This window comes from Myodes glareolus, chromosome 7 (assembly GCF_982192425.1).
Source record: "Myodes glareolus chromosome 7, mMyoGla1.1, whole genome shotgun sequence".
Taxonomy (NCBI): Eukaryota; Metazoa; Chordata; class Mammalia; order Rodentia; family Cricetidae; genus Myodes; species Myodes glareolus.
This window is the reverse complement of record NC_142032.1, coordinates 79,843,093-79,859,311: the sequence shown is the minus strand read 5'-3', so window position 1 is coordinate 79,859,311 and position 16,219 is coordinate 79,843,093. Positions and strand designations below refer to the sequence as shown.

Here is a 16,219-nt window from a genome sequence, read left to right as displayed (position 1 = left end):
TTTATATGTGTCTGCTTTATGCTTTGCACTGGCTTCCTACTGTGGAAGTGCTGAGTTAGCATGCCTGCCCTGTCCACAGTAAAAACGTCCTGTCTCCTTTCCTGTTTCCCGGTCAGGTCTGTTACTCTTTTTGAATATTCACCTAATCTCTGCAACATATCCAAATAGAACACCTAAGCTCCTTTGCTAGTTAGACAAGATGTTGCCAGTTGTTTGAGCTGGAATAGTTTTTTTTTTCTTTCAGGAGGGCAAAGGCAAGTGAACAAGTGGAGTGATGGGAATGACCCACACTGGTGAACACGAATCTCATGAGATGGTACAGAGGAGAGGTGTGTATTAGACCTAAAGCATGTGTGGCAGCATCTACACAGCGTCCAGCACCTAAACTACATTGGAAAATTGTCCTGAGCCCTATACAGGATGCTGAGCACAGATAGAATAGGTCAGGGACCAATTAGGAGTTAGATAAGTCCGCTTCAACCATGCCCTCTTCACAAAAGTAACCCAACATTGGCACAGGAGCCAACACAAGTAGCCCAAAGCATGTTACACTGAGAAGTACTTTTCCAATCTGAAGAGCAATAATTTTTTAAAAATCTGCCTTTTAAGCTGCTTTCATATTTTAGAGGCCAGATATGAAAAGCCATTTTTCAATTAACTCCTGTCTGATGCAAATTTGTATATGGAAAGGCTACATGAAAAGAATAATTTGTCAATCTTCAGCCTGAAACTTTAATTAAAAGCCTGGTATTGCTAAAATGGAAACGTTTCTGAGGTATAGGTTGTGGCATATGAGATTAAATTCAAACCAATACACATCAGAGCACTTGCTAAGAACGTGTCAGTCTTCTAGGAACCCACACGCTGCAGGATGCAAGGAGACCTCCTCAAACCAGCTCTGTGGAATAGCCATGATGATCAACCACTGTAATTGATAGAGGACATAATGCGTATGTTACTTGTCCAGTGGCATTTATGTATCAACTACTGTTTACACATGTGGCACTTACTGTGCGCATACCTTGCCCTCTGCCAATTATTCTATCAACGCTATCTCAGCTCATCCTTAAAATATCCCTTGCAGACAGGCTTTACGTCACCACTTTCTAGATGAGGAAATCTTGATGTGCTAAGCTGGAATGTTATCAACTCCCCACACCTATGGAGCAGTGAAAGGAGTGTTTTACACTCATCTTTCCCCAGTCTTACAGTTCATCTTTGCAGACCCGAAATCAAAAGGGAATTCCCAGCTGCAATTATGAATGTCCGGCAGCTGTGATCACCTGGAGGACAAGAGGCGGATGTGGAGAGCAACTTTTGTGAAGATTGGGAAGAGGTCATAGAAATGATCTGGCAGTGAAGAGACACCTCTCTGTGTAACCCTGATTCCTGGTGCAAAGAATTGCTAGTAACTGGTCCATCCGTGCTGGAAGCTGTGGACCAATGCTGGAAGCCGGGAACCTGCACATTCTGGAAAAGAATAAAGTTGCTGCAACTGGGTTCTTTCTAAATTTATAAGCCCATCCTAACTGGGGATGCTGTGATGGGCAAACCCACACATAAAGTCATGCTTTAGAATGAGTGGATACACCAGAGAAGAAGATTAATAATCCAGCAGCCTGGGATCCATCTACTCTAGGAGGAGGGCCTCTTCCCTGACACAGTCATAGGATAGCTGTGCTTCTCAGAGTGAGAAGAAACTTCAGAAACTCTCCAGCCCAGTCTTCCTTTCCTTCCTGGGCAAACTATCTCCATATCATCTCTGACAAAAGACCAAATAGTCCCCAGGCACTTTGCTGAGTGGGTGGGAGACCTCCTGCTTCCTTCTAATTGCAACTCCTGGGCCTTCCTTTCTATTTCCCCAAAGCACAGAGAAAACTGTTCATATTATCAATGGTATTTCCTGTATTCTATATACCAGCAGATACAACAGGATAAAAAAAAAAGCACATAGGTAGCTGGAGAAAAAAAAACCCAAAGTCCTGAGTCATGGAGTAGCCTTCACGCTTCTCCAAGAATTGGAGAGACTGGATAAGAAATTGTTCAAAGAATAGGGGAATACTCAATGTTATTGGATAAGCTATTCTTTTAGAAAGATGTATGGCTGTCTAGACTGAATTATTTTGTTTCCGATGAGGTCTTTTCCTCAAGTTGGTGAAGGACACAGTGAAAAGATACAGGAGCTGGTGTAGCCAAAACAAAGAAATTTCATCATGAGAGTAAAATATTGATAGACAATTATTCTAGTCCCTCACATGAAATAAAAATCAATGAATCTGTTCTGTTCTGAGCTGACAGATATATGGAACAGCTTCTTTATAGAGGAACTCCAGTAGTGAAAGAAATCCTGGAGTAAGAACATTTTCGTGAAGGGTGTGTGTGATTCATGGGTATTGAAAACACACGATTTACTTTCTTTCCCTGATACTTAACCAAATGGAAAAATAGAAGTTCTGTGATACCATTTTAATCAGCTAATCAAATTGAGCATCACAAAACCTGGGGAAGGCAGCATCATGGGCCTCTCGGTAGCAGGATGCACTGAGAGTGTAAGAGCGCTTTGGTGGAGTTCCTGCCAGAATTCGGTGCCAAAATCTGGCCATAAAGAAACATCAGGCAAACAAATTAAGGTCATTCTGCAAGATAACTGGCCTGTGCTCAGAAATGTCAAGGTCAAAAAGGACAAAGACACAAAACAGTTCTTGATTACTGGAGACTATAAAAAGACTTGACAATTGAAATCTGTGCAGCAGTCTATATTACATCCAGGGCTGGGATACAAAAGTAACGTAAAGACATTTGGAGACTGGATGGAAACTTTTGAATATAACTTGTTGATCGCATTATAGTACAGAATAGAAAATTTGCAATTTTAGTAACAGCCCTGTAAGAGAATAAAGTTGTCCTTAGTAAATGTACTACAAACACATATTATGTCTTAGATGTAAACATATGTATAGTCATTCATTCCTTCGACAATCATTCAGAAGAAAATTACAATTCAAAAGGAGTAAAATGAATCGATGATGCCAAATCAGGAGGCGATGTCTATAGACTAGTCTTTCAGCTTTCTATAGTAAAAATTATGTGGAAATACCAAAAAAAGAGGCAAATGAAGGAAGTGTGGAGAGGTAAGCAGAATTAAATCCAGAGGTTATGCATATTCCAGTACAGAACTTTGTTAGGAATACTTAGAAATGCACAAACACATGAATCTGGAGTATGCCAAGGTGTGATGTGGGGCATGTTTCTCTGTCCAGGTATTTGGGGACTGTTGCTTTCTGGAGCCCGTGGATAGAAACTGAAAGGTGTGAGGTGACTCTGTAAGTTTGGGGGGAGTTAGAATTGGCAGGGTATTATGACTAACAGGGTGTGGGAGGCAAAGAAAGAGGTCATGCTTCTTTGAGGTGCTAGATCAATGATAGCTTTGAGTTGGAAAAACACATAAGGCAGATTCCTATGACCCTGGGACCACTTTGCCCTGTCTTTCCCAGATGCAGGTGAGCAGGCTGAAATGTAGGGTTCCACGGTGTGCTGTGGGGAAACTTTGTGGCTTAGATGCCGAGCGTCTTTATTTTTACTGTTCTACAGCCTGCTTCTTCATTTATCTAACTAGTTACCAAGTCTTGCTAATTATTCTAAACTCCTTCCCCATAACACATAAATCCAGAGCTTCTTTGGAATTTGTGGTATCACCATCTTATTAACATTGTGGGATTGCCTTTCCCCAAATCTCTTACTTCTTTAAAATGTTCATTTTCTCTCTGATGCCCCACATCCACCTCATACTGGAAAGAATATGAATAAAATGTAAATATAGGTATGTTACCCTTCTCTTAGAATCTTTCTGATTCTAACAGTATTGAGACCATCTCACCTCATCTTGGCATGTGAAGACATCAACCCTGTGGCTTCACTCGTTGTTCCATTAAGGCTGAAGGTAGCATTAGTCTGTGTGTATAAGCACGTATGACTAGAAGACACCTTGATGAAATGCCAATTTAGTTAGAGAGAAATAGTAAGCTCCCATAGGGCCTATGCCCTACCCAGCTGTAGAATTTTGACTGAGCTTACAGTACCGGATTGACTAGCTCCTGTGAAGCAGGTCTGGTACACATGGTACTTGACTGACACCATCACCTATGTGTCACCATAGCAGCAGAGACACACCTTGCTTGTCAGTTTGGTATTTTAGTTTAAGCAAGTAGGTAAGACTGCTGTTATTTTCTCTCCCGGCTGCCTGAATATTACTTGCCAGAATAATGAACGACACCCAGCAGGTAGGAATCTCCCATCTGAGTTCTAGCTTGATTTCTCTATAACTTTCAACCAAGGTGTGTGATGTCTTTAGCAATATGGTCTGGTCTATCATTCCCACCAAGAATGAACAACTGTGCCTTTACCCCCACATTCACAGCAATGTTTGTTGACATTTGATTTCTGAATAGTAGCAAGTCTGACTGGGGAGAGAAGGAATCTCAAAATCGTTTTACCTTGCCCGGCCTTTATACAGGGGGTGGAACTCGGTCCTATCTTACCTTGATATGTCATGCTATGTTCAAGCCCAGTGGAGGCCTGTCTCTTTCTAAAATGGAGGTGGAGGATGGGTGTGTGTGTGGGGAGGGTGTAGATGAAAGTCGGGGGAGAGAACAAGAGGAGAGGAGGGAGGTAAACCTGTGGTTGATATGTGAAATAAAGGGGAAAATGTTAATTAAAAGTTATTTTAATTTATATTTTTCTGATATTTGATGACGTTTGAACATTTTAAAAATGTATTATCATTTCTTCTTTTAAAAGCTTCCCATTCAGATCTATAGCCCATTTTAATTGGGCTACTTGTTTTCTAGATTTCTTTCCACAAATTTTAAAGGCGCTAATAAAATGCCACCCTAATTGGAAATTGCTACACTTTAAATATGATTGTTTTGTCTAAAGGATCATGTGTGGAAAGCTTGGTCTTCAGTGTGACAATGTTGGGAAGTGAGGTTGAGCTTAAATTCCTTAGATCAATTTGGTCACATCCTTGCCTATAGCATCTCTCCTCATACTGGCTTCAACCATCATCATCCACCATGATCATCCACTCAGGTAAGGGGAATCCACATCCTACCACTATGGTTGGAATTAGAGCACTTGAAACCATGAGCCAAATGAAACTCTTTCCTTTAGAAAAGTATTCTGCCTTGGTGTTTTGTTATACAATAAAATATCTCGGGAGTTCTGGATAGACTCAGAAGAGTAGTAGGGTAAGTGTCTAGTTCAACAAATGATAATCAAGATGTATGCTGAGCAGACATGGGAGCACCGGTGACAGAAGATCAAGAGTCCATTCATCCATGAACACACATGTCATTGCATACAGACAGTGAAAAAGTAAGAAAACAAAGAGATGAACAGGTGATTTGGAAAGAGTGTTGAGTTTTATATAGGAAATTAAAGGTAAAAGAAATGAACACAAGTGAAGAATGATAACAATAATGATGATGATAATGATGATGATGATGATGATGATGATAGAAAGTACGGTAATGGCAAAGCTAGTTCCTTGATTTCCTGGGTGAACTAAGACCAAAAGTAAAGAGAAGAACCAATAGGAAAAGCAAAATGACTATTCCTGAAAGGTGCCAAGGATGCTGAATTGACCTGAGTTTGTATTGATTGGGAACATAACATAGATGGAACATATTGAATATGATGCAGTAAAGAATGAGCTTGAGACGAAGCCAGGGCCCAGGGGCTAGGTTATCTACTGCCTGAAGCCAAGACTAAGCTTTCCAAGGACTGATAACTTAGTCACCTCATCTCTTGGTGCACTGGGGAGATGGTTTAATGGATAAAGTACTTGCTGCTCAAGTATGAATACCTGGGTTTGGATTCCAAGTACTTATAAAAATGTCTAGTCATGTTGGTGTATACATCTGTAAATTCAGTGTTGGAGTTAGGTAAAGATAAGAGTATCTCCATCCTCCATCTCTAACACACACACATAAGCATGTACACATACACATGAGAGAGAAATATACATTTATATATGTATATATACTATGTATATAAACATACACACACACATACACACACACACACACACACACACACACATATATATATATATATATAAAGAGAGAGAGAAGGGGAGAGAGAGAGAGAGAGAGAGAGAAAGAGAGAGAGAGAGAGAGAGAGAGAGAGAGAGAGAGAGAGAGAGAGGAGTTCTGTTCCCAGATTGGGCATAGTACAGAATATATTTGAAATGCAGTGTTACTATGACTAAGGGAACACTATAAATAAATATAACTAGTAATGTCTAAATGAAAGCATATCAAGGAGTTGAATGTTCAATGATTTGTTATTGCCTTATTTGCTAGTGAGGTGCATACTTTATTTCAACATAATGCAATATTAAAAGTTATGGTAAAGTTAACATTTTGAGCTGAAATATCAGTTACAAAATAAGCCAAGGAAAGATGGACATTTAGGATGTGTATGTGTTCTGTTACTGTGATAAAATTCCACGAAAAAAATCAGCTTATTGATTGAATAGTAGATTTGGACTCATGGTTCTATAAGAGACTCATCCAAGAGATAAGAGTCCGTCATGATGGGGAGGCACGGCAGCACACGGCAGGCAAAGGAGCAGGAGCAGAAAGCTGAGAGATCACATCTATTAACTCTCAAATCCCAACTGCCCACAGCAAGGTTTCACCATCTCCCCAAATGAAGCCACCAAGGGGGAACTAGCTGTTCAAATACCTCAAACTGGGAGATTGGGAAACCTTTCTCACTTAAACTACCACAGGTTATTTCTACATTTTCTATTTCTACATTTCTATTATGAACATTGTCACTCTAAATGTCTGCGTTCAAGTTTGATTTATACTTTCTCTCTTGAATGTATGCTTGGCTTTGGATGTACGAGATTACATAGAAAACACATGCTTGCTCTGCTTGAGAGACTGACATGCTATGTACTGAAATGTCTGCACTATTTTACATTCCCAATTTCCACGTACAAAAGTTTCTGCGTCTCTTTATCCTCATGAGCACTTGCCATTTTCTGTTTTATACTAAAGCCATCAGCAGGGGTATGATGTGTAATGTCACCACAGTTTTTAATGTGCATTTCCTTAAAGACTAATGACACAGAACATCTTTTCATATCCTTGTTGCCAGTTGTATATCTTCCCTGGAGAAAAGTCTGTTCCTCTGTCCCTGTTCAAAATTGAGTTGTTTGTCTTTTTGCTACTAAGCTTAAGAGTTTGTGGAATATCTGAATATTAAACCCTTAGGCAAATTTACCAAGAGGGAAAGCAGATAAAAAATTATCAAAGGATGGGGAGGCTGATTTATTGATGATAAGGGCCTGTTTTGTGGAAGATAAAGATGTTTTGAAGCTGAAGAGAGCAGATAATTGCACACTATGGTGGACAGGCTGGATGATACTGAATCGTGTACCTCAAAAATCTTAATTGTGTTTTGTGAATTTTATCTCAATAAAACTTGTGTAAAATGAGAATTAAGTTCTCAAAGATATTTATAGAAACTAAACTTTCTGGTATGATGATACCATTTCAAACTTTTAAAATTTTGTCTTGTCTTGTTTTGTTTTGTTTTGTTTAATTATCTCCCAGGCAGGAAAGTTAGGTTCCTTTTCACAACAAGTACCATCTTGTGTTGTAGTAACCACAGGTGTATGACTGTTCCTACTTTTATGGCAGAGCTGTCATTTTCTAGGAACTGGTGAGTAGTCTCCAAGCAGCTTCTCTGACTTTTGAGTCTTTTCACTCTTTTGGAGTAGAGGACTTGTTTCAGTTTTGCAAAATCTGCAGTAAACAGAATAACTGGTGCTAGATTTTTTGTTTTCTTTCATTTGGTTGTTTTTTATTTGCTTGTTTTTCGAGACAGGGTTTCTCTGTCTAACACCCCTACCTGTCCTGTAACTAGTTCTTGTAGACCAGGCTGGCCTTGAATTCCCAGGGATTTCCCTGCCTCTGCCTCCTGAGTGCCGGGATTAAAGTCATGCACCACCATTTTCTGGCTCATTCACTTCTTTTAGTAATGAACTTGTTAAGAAATCAGTTGATGAATAATTGAAGGATGAGAGGGTGATAGGCCAAAATATTTGCAATAAGATCACTATAATAAGATGCCAATTACTATTGATTTTTTAAATGTGTTTGGACTTTGCTTGCATTTATGCTTCTTTACCACTTGTTTGCCTGGTGCCCATGAAGGCCAAAACAGTCTGTTGAATCCCCTGAAACTGGAAGTTACAGTTGTGGCCACGATATGGTTGCTGAATCGAACCTGGGCCTCTAGAAGAACAGCCAGTGCTCTTCAACCCTAAACCATCTATCTATCCAGCCTCTATAAGTTGCTAATTATAAAATGGAGTGGTGGGTATGTTGGTATTAACTGAAAAAAATATTTCAGCATAACTTTTACATTTGATGATACATTTTGGGGAAAAATATAATTTTGATCAAAATCCTCTTAACACTACATCATCTGACAAATGCAAATCGTTATAGACCATAAAGGGAAAAGGGGGTGTGAAAGAGATAAACACCAACTGTTAACTACCTTGCCTTAGAACCAATGAACACAGGACCCACTGTGCACCCTGGGGATACAGCTCAACGTAGACAGAGGCAAGAGTGGAGGTGAACTCTTGGAATCTTGCTGAATATTAGCTTACTTTTTTTCAGAGTCCCAACTGATGTCATTATGTGGGAAGGAAGAGTTGAAGAACTTCATTCCAAATTGTGGAAGCAAGGTAAATAATTCTTGTTTCTGGGTCATCTTGATACTTTTTTTTTGGACACTCTCCTTCCTTTCCGGTTCAGAGGCAGGTCGCCTGAACTAGACTCCACAGCATTGAAGAAACCCTGTAATGTGTCAATTCTCTACACAGGTATTCCCATTTCTACAGCATTCTTTCTTCTGAGGAACTGAGTGCAGACCGAGGCCATCCTTCACATACTTTCAAGCTCCATATTTCTCAAAATAGCTCCTAAAAAAATGCATGAGTTTCAATTCTGGCTTAATGATCTTGGACAAACGACTCAGCCTTATTGAACTTTAATTTCTTATATGGTACGTATGTAAAATATCTGGATGTCAAAGTTTATGGCATAAAAATTTAACAAAGATTAGTTGGTTGTAAAGGAGATTAGCCTAATTTGATAGGATGAACCAGACTGGACAGTAATATTTGAGGATGTAAGCCCAAGCCATTAAATATTAGACTTAGGAGTGCGTGTTTGAACCAATTCACATTCATGAGCCACTCCGTCCAATCATAGGTGAAATGGTTTATACTGGTAGCTATGAGAAGGTTGTGGCTAAAGCCCTGTTACTTTTCCTGAAGACATTTGAACAAATGGCTATCTACCCCAGATAGCTTACCTGGGACAGATCAAAGCAATTACTCCCTATAAGTTCAACTTGGTGAACCAACGAATTTATGTGGCTCACTTCAAGAGCATGGATAAGGTTTTACTTGCAGGGGTGGGAGTGACTCAAAGACAGATGCATCAATACAAATCCTTAGACATTATGGGTAATGACCTTCTAGATACTGCCTCACGGGCTTCTGCCTTCCGGTAACTTTCTGTCATATGTCCTCTGGCACCTTCCCAGACTATGTACAGTAGAAAGGCAGAATGGAATGGTGGCTGGGATACCAAGTGAAAACCCAGTGACCCCCACTTCACTCCACTAAGGAATATCGATAGCTCTCTGACACCAACTCTAGTGTTGGTGCATTAATTTTCTTCTCTTATTGACATGACTACAGAACAACGGTTATCTCTACTAAAGTCAGGCCGGTACACAGAGGACATCCTTTCACTCCTACACCTTACCACTTACCTGTGGCCCTGTACCCTTCCCATCCCCCTCTTCTCTAGTGACATTCCCTGAGCCTTTTGGGGGGTGATATGTACATGATTGTTTTCTGACAATTGCGTTTCCATGTTATGGCAAGGGACACTTATTTTGGCTGTTTCCCTGGTTATGAGTCTCTGCCAATAACTACCACCAGTTGTAAGAAGCTTGCCTCCACAATCAGGGCCTGATAAGTGCAGTAACCTATGGGTACAAACTCAAATGTTTAAAAGAAATCTGACAGGCACACAGGATTCATCCAACCAACCAATACCATGACACATATCCTCATTTCTGATGAGCTTCCAGGACCAGCTCCTCTTTCTCAGCCTAGCCTGGGGCCAGTGGGAAGGAGAGTTTTCACTTGCTTTCATTTGGTGTATCCATTGCTTGCAACTCTTCCTAGAGTCCAGGAAGCTGGGTTGCTGTTAGCTGATCAGCCGCATCTGGCTTCTGAGAGTAAGCCCTGGACATAAAAACAATTTCTACTCCGGTACATTTTCTTATTTTAATGTCTTTAAATTTTATTTTTTAATTTTTCTTTTCTTTCCTTTTTTTTACATGCCAATCCCAGTTCCCCCCACTCTGCTCCCACTACCCCCACTCCAGGGGAGAAATGTCCACCTTAGACTCTCCATGGTGAATAATTGCTTATCCCAATGCGAGGGTTAAGATTTTCCACTCACGCCATTTTTTTCTCCTATATGTATCCCCAGCTGCCCATTGTCCCTCGTTGCTTTTGTGGGTTGCAATGAATCGAGGCACACTGAACTTCAGCATCCACAAAACCACCCCCAGGAAATTAGCAAACACACAACTCCCTGTCCAGCTGCAGCTGTCCTGCATGACTCTCCCATGCTGTCAACCCTGGCGGCCTCGCTAAGGAGCTGAGTGGGAAGGTTCCCTCTTAGAAGATCTCCTCCTTCACAGTGACAGATGCATTGGGAATCACCCACACTCTTCCACCCCTTCTGTGAACTTGAACTCAGGCTCTACAGTCTTCCAGAAGCTCACTGACAAAGTCTTTGACTTTCTGTCATTGTTTTCCTTGCTAGCAACTTCAGGCTCAACAGAAATCTAGTCACTTTTGCCTTTGATTGATCCTGACAGTCTCTTAAGCTGCTTCCCCTTCTCCCTCCCTCCCTCTATCAATTGCTTTAGCACTTTACAAACCTGATTTACATGGCATTTGAAGTCACTCAGATCTGCCAAAACATCTTCTAACCCCCAAGGATCATGTTCTGCTACAGGACTCAGCAAAGTCACTGAAGTCACTTAATAAGCCTGTTCACTCTGTTGAACTAACTACTTGCTTTTGGCCCCCTTTTTATTGAAAGTAGTTTTTTGTCTCACATAATATATCCTGATCACAGTTTCCCCTCCCTCTTTCTCCCAGGTCCTCCCCTCCTCTCCTCCTATCCAGATTCATTGCCTTTCTATCTCTCACTAGAAAACAAGCAGGCTTCTAAGGGATCATAATAAAATACAATAAGATAAAACAAAAACTGACACATCAATACATTGGAATAGGATAAAACAAACAAACAGAAGGAAATAGAGAATCTGCCTAAGAAAAGGCACAGGTCACAGATATAGACACAGAGACCGACTCATTCATACACTCAGGAATCCCATAAAAATTCTGAAGAGGAAGCCATGATGTATGTATGTGCAAAGAACATAATATCAGGTGAGAGAGAAAGAGGAAGGGAGGGAGAGAGAAAGAGGAAGGGAGGGAGGGAGAGAGAGAGAGAGAGAGAGAGAGAGAGAGAGAGAGAGAGAGAATAACATTATGAAGCGAGGAACCTCCAAAGATGCTGCTGAGTTCATTTTCTGTTGTTCATCCAGTCATCTAGTACTGGGCATATAGCCTGCCCTTAAGAGTAGTTTGTCTCCTCAGTGAGACTCCTTGGATAAAACTAAATTTTCATTTAAAAGTGGTTATCAATTGGAGACAGTTTGGGGGTTGGGGACTGGGTCATGTGTCCACTTCTCCTTTCAGCTCTAGGATCCTAGCTGATGTAGACCTGTGCATCATAGAACTTCCTATGAGTTCGTATGTATGTTGTCCCTGTTGATTTAGACGGCCTTGTTTCCTTGGTGCCCTCCATCCCCTCTGTCTCTTACACGCCTTTCTCCTCTTCCATAGGGTTCATTGAGGAGCCCCAAGGGGAGGAATTTGATGGAGACATTCCATTTAGAGCATAGTATTCCAAGGTCTCTGCTCTCTGCATAATGTCTGTCTAGGAGCCTCTGTATGTGTCCCCATCAGCTGCAGGATGAAGCTCCTCTGATGATGGCTGAGCAAGGCACTGATCTATGAGTACATCATCATGTCATTATGAGTCATCTTACTGCTATTGCCTTTTAGCAGAATACTTTTAGCAGAACTTGGTTTTACCCTATGTTGCTGGGTTCTCTAGTTTCAGGTTCTTGGTCACCCAAGCAGTGTCAGGTATGGGTTCCACCTTGTGAAATGGGTCTTAAGTCATTTTCATTTGGTCTGGTAGATTGGGCATCAAACATTGTCTATCATGTTGAACAAAGTCTATGATCTTCTCAGCAATCCCAGTATTTCCTTCTGATTTCTTCTAGTCCTTGAAATTCATAGAGATCTTGGCTGGTAATGACCAGTATCTCACGGTTCATACAAGCCTGTCCACCAGGGACTGTTTTCTCTTGTACTGCCTCGATTTGTGTGGCCTTTGTCTCAAGGAGTGACAAGTAGTTATATTATTCAGGTTGTCTCCTTCCGTGACACTCAGACTGATCCCATCCACCCTCATTTCTCAGGAGCCAGGCTGAGAGAGAGGATCTTCAATTTCTCATTTTAAAATCCTTCCCAGTTCAAAGAGTTCAGATGCAGAATACTCTGTGGTTCCCTGCACTGAGGCATTATTAAAGTGTCCATAAGCTCCCTGAATCATGGATTTTGTCTTCTACTGTGTTAAAGGTCAGACCTGAGGTATATCTTCTATCATTTCTGCTTCATGCTCTTCCTTTTCACCATTGTGGCTCTTTTCATAGGATTCAGGTGTTCGTATAATGAGAGGGACTCTTTAGCAAAGGTATAATTAGGACTCTATCTTCCTGTCACCAGGTTATAAGAAATCACAAGCCAGCCCCTGCATCTCATCTTCTCTTATCAGAAGATGACATGGATGATGGTACCTGAATGTCATTTTTCCATTGTAAAGCTTCATTTTTACTTTAAGCAAGCAAGTTTCATCTGTACAGTCGACTTGACTTCAGTTTCATAACTTATAACCATTGCAATGGCTTACCAAAAGTTTAATTCCGTATATTGTCTTAGGAATTATAATGTATTCTCTAGTCCTTCAACCATTCTCAATGTGTTTCCGTACTTAGGCAGAAGACATTGTTCATCAGGGAGATGTGACATTCTATGTCACAGGGGATAAAAAGGTCACCCTGGGCTACCCTCTCCCATGAACATCCCACTTTCAGATGGCTCAATACAGAAAATATGGTCCTGTCACCATTAACACCCTTCCCTCAGTAATTCAGCCTTAACAGTATATCTTACTACTCTTGGCCAGGGCCACACAATGCTCCTTGTAAAATTACCTTTGTTTCTGTTTATTTTTATGTTTGTTGTCAATTTATGTTGCTTTTTCTAGGGAACTTTAATGGAATTCTATTCATTACACAAAAAGTACCAGTGACTGACCACAGAACCAATCTATCCAATACCAACTCAATGAATCAACAACTTTGATTTTCTAGATTACTTACAGGGCTGTGGATGACCCACAGACCACTGCATCACCAGACAGTCCTACTCCATTACAGGTGATGATGTCACAGAAGGTACTTTATGGAGCCCTGCCTTCTGTCAACCTCTTTTTTGTTTGCTCTAGTGCCTCCAAAGATTCCAGAGGAAGATCCTGTGCCCTATTCCTTCTACTCAAGAGTGTTAATAACGTCTCTTCTGCTAACATAGATGTAACTGTTTCTGCATTCTGCTTGTTTCATTGCCATAGCTTTGGGGCCAAGGTTATCTCTACTTCATGATAGTAATGGCATACAGTCATTCAGGCCCCTGCTCAGAGGAGACAGTTTAACTGCGTAGGCTATCACATCAGATCTATGGTATGGTTTATAGTGTTGTCTGTTCCAGATCCACAACAAGATTGTGAGCTTCTCTGTGCTTCTCTAAATCTTCTGATTGCCCTCAAAGAATCCATAAAGAAGGTGGCTACCACATATATGTAGCTTTCCTCTATCTTAGCCAGGAGTTCCTCTAGATCTTCTGTTATGATAATATGTTTAACTTTGCTCGTATCGTTTTTCTATCAACTTTCACGTGTCCACATAGCTCAGCTTTCTTGTATTAATTCTTTTTTTGTTGTGATCAAGAATTAACTTAATGGAGAAGATTATTTTAACTATGCATCAGGGTATTCCATTCATCATGGTAGTGGGATGTGGCAGCAGGAAAGGTTCACTATTGTGGTCATGGGAATGTACTCACATGTCAGTAGATTGGGAAGCATAGAAAAGGCTATGTCTTCCCTCCTCAGTGAATAGTCTCTAAAACACCGAGGTGATTCTAAGAGTCAAATTGACAATGAAAATTAAGCATCCTAGCCTCCATAACAAAATGAGCAAGTCCTTATTATAAAGGAATATTTGTTTGCTTGCAAATTTATGTGGAGTGAGAAAGAGTTTAAGAACATGTGCCTGGGCAGTCAGAAGCATGGTGCAGTCCCTGGGGGTATGGAAGTTCTGGAAGCTTAGATTGGGTGAGAAGGCCAGGAGTTAGATAGATCAGGTAAGTTATCAATATCAGATGACTTCTGAGTGGAAAGACCGAGTGAGTCAGCATTATATCTCTCTGTGGTCCTATATCAAAGAACTATGGAGAATGAAACTCTGGCTACCTCTGCTCTCAGAATTAGGCTCATGTAAGGATGTTTTGTTGTTATTTGGTCAGATGCGTGGGCATAAAATGAAGTCAGGGTGAAATTGTTGGAAGATTCTAAAAGGTTATGCACATCTTTGTTTGTTTGTTTTGTTGAGACAGGACTTCTCTATAGCTTCAGAGCCTTCCTGGCACTTGCTTTGTAGACCAGGCTGGCCTGGAACTCACAGAGATCCGCCTGTCTCTGCTTCCCAAGTGCTGGAATTAAAGGCATGCACCACCACTGCCCGGTTCTGTATGTCTTTGACTTTGGGCAAAATTGACTTTTTCGGAGTGACTAAGACAAATGATGGGGTTGTAGATGCTTTCCTCATGGAGGAGGCTTAGAGGCTTCTGTTTGGTACAAACCAGACATGATCAAGTCATGAGAAAGAAAGGGCAAATGAATTAGAGAGCTCAATGAATGATTTTAGTGAGGCTCCACGTGGACTGAATGGACACACCACACAGCCACATTAGGCTCCTCATTGTACAGTTTTATAACACTTAGATTTCTGGTTCGTAGCCACGGCTTACTCCATTCTCCCTCTGAAACACACCCTACGATAATTCCGTGGGATTGTCTTTCTCACAACCACGAAAGAATATTGTAGGAAAAATAACTGGAGTAGGTAAAACTAAGGAGGCTTGATTCTTAAGTGAGTCCCAGCTTTGACTTACTACCTCAGGATCTGTGGTTCTTCTACAAAGCACGACGATCGGGCTTAGTTCAGCTATTGAGGTCCTTTCGCAGTTCCATTCATTCTTTCATTGATCCGTTCACTCATCTAGTTTACAAATGTGTTTTGAATTATGTAATACGGTGCTCACTTTGGCAGCCCGAATACAAAATCTGAAATGACACGGAGAAGATTACCCCGGTTCCTGTGCAAGGATGACACACAAATTTGTGAAGCTTTCCATATTCTTTCCATTTCAATAAAAGAGAAAAATATCTCATAAATTATAAACTGAAAATATGAAATTAAACATAACAAGTTAACTTATTAATGCTAGATACATGGTGACGGTGTGTATATATAGTATTTATGGAATTCATAGTCCATCAGGAGTGATGGACATTTTGTTTTCAGCCCTAGGAAAGAATGCAGGGCTTTAGCTGGGCTTATTAATGTTCTATCATTGAGCTACACCACCAGCCTTAAATGAACAAATTAAGCAAGTGTGCTGCTTTGTAATAAAAACTTTCAGAAAGTGCCATGGATGATTGTGCAAAATATGCCTGTTTAGGAGATAAATTGAGCCAAAATGTCCGTTTGTATACAGTACACTTGGCCTGCTAAAGTCAAAGAAGAATAGTCCAACATTCCCCAAATAGATACGGAACAAAGAGACAGTATGGTGGACTGGTAAGGTTCCTCAACAAGTTAGCAACCAAGCCTGAGAATCTGC

The 16,219-nt window shown here is 40.7% G+C and overlaps 1 non-coding gene across 1 annotated transcript; it reads left to right on the top strand.

The window, feature by feature from the left end:
- Nucleotides 1-15,629: 15,629 nt before the first annotated feature.
- LOC125417236 (U6 spliceosomal RNA) lies at nucleotides 15,630-15,736 on the top strand. The gene has a single exon (XR_007237086.1). It is a non-coding gene; the product is annotated as a U6 spliceosomal RNA (small nuclear RNA).
- Nucleotides 15,737-16,219: the final 483 nt, after the last annotated feature.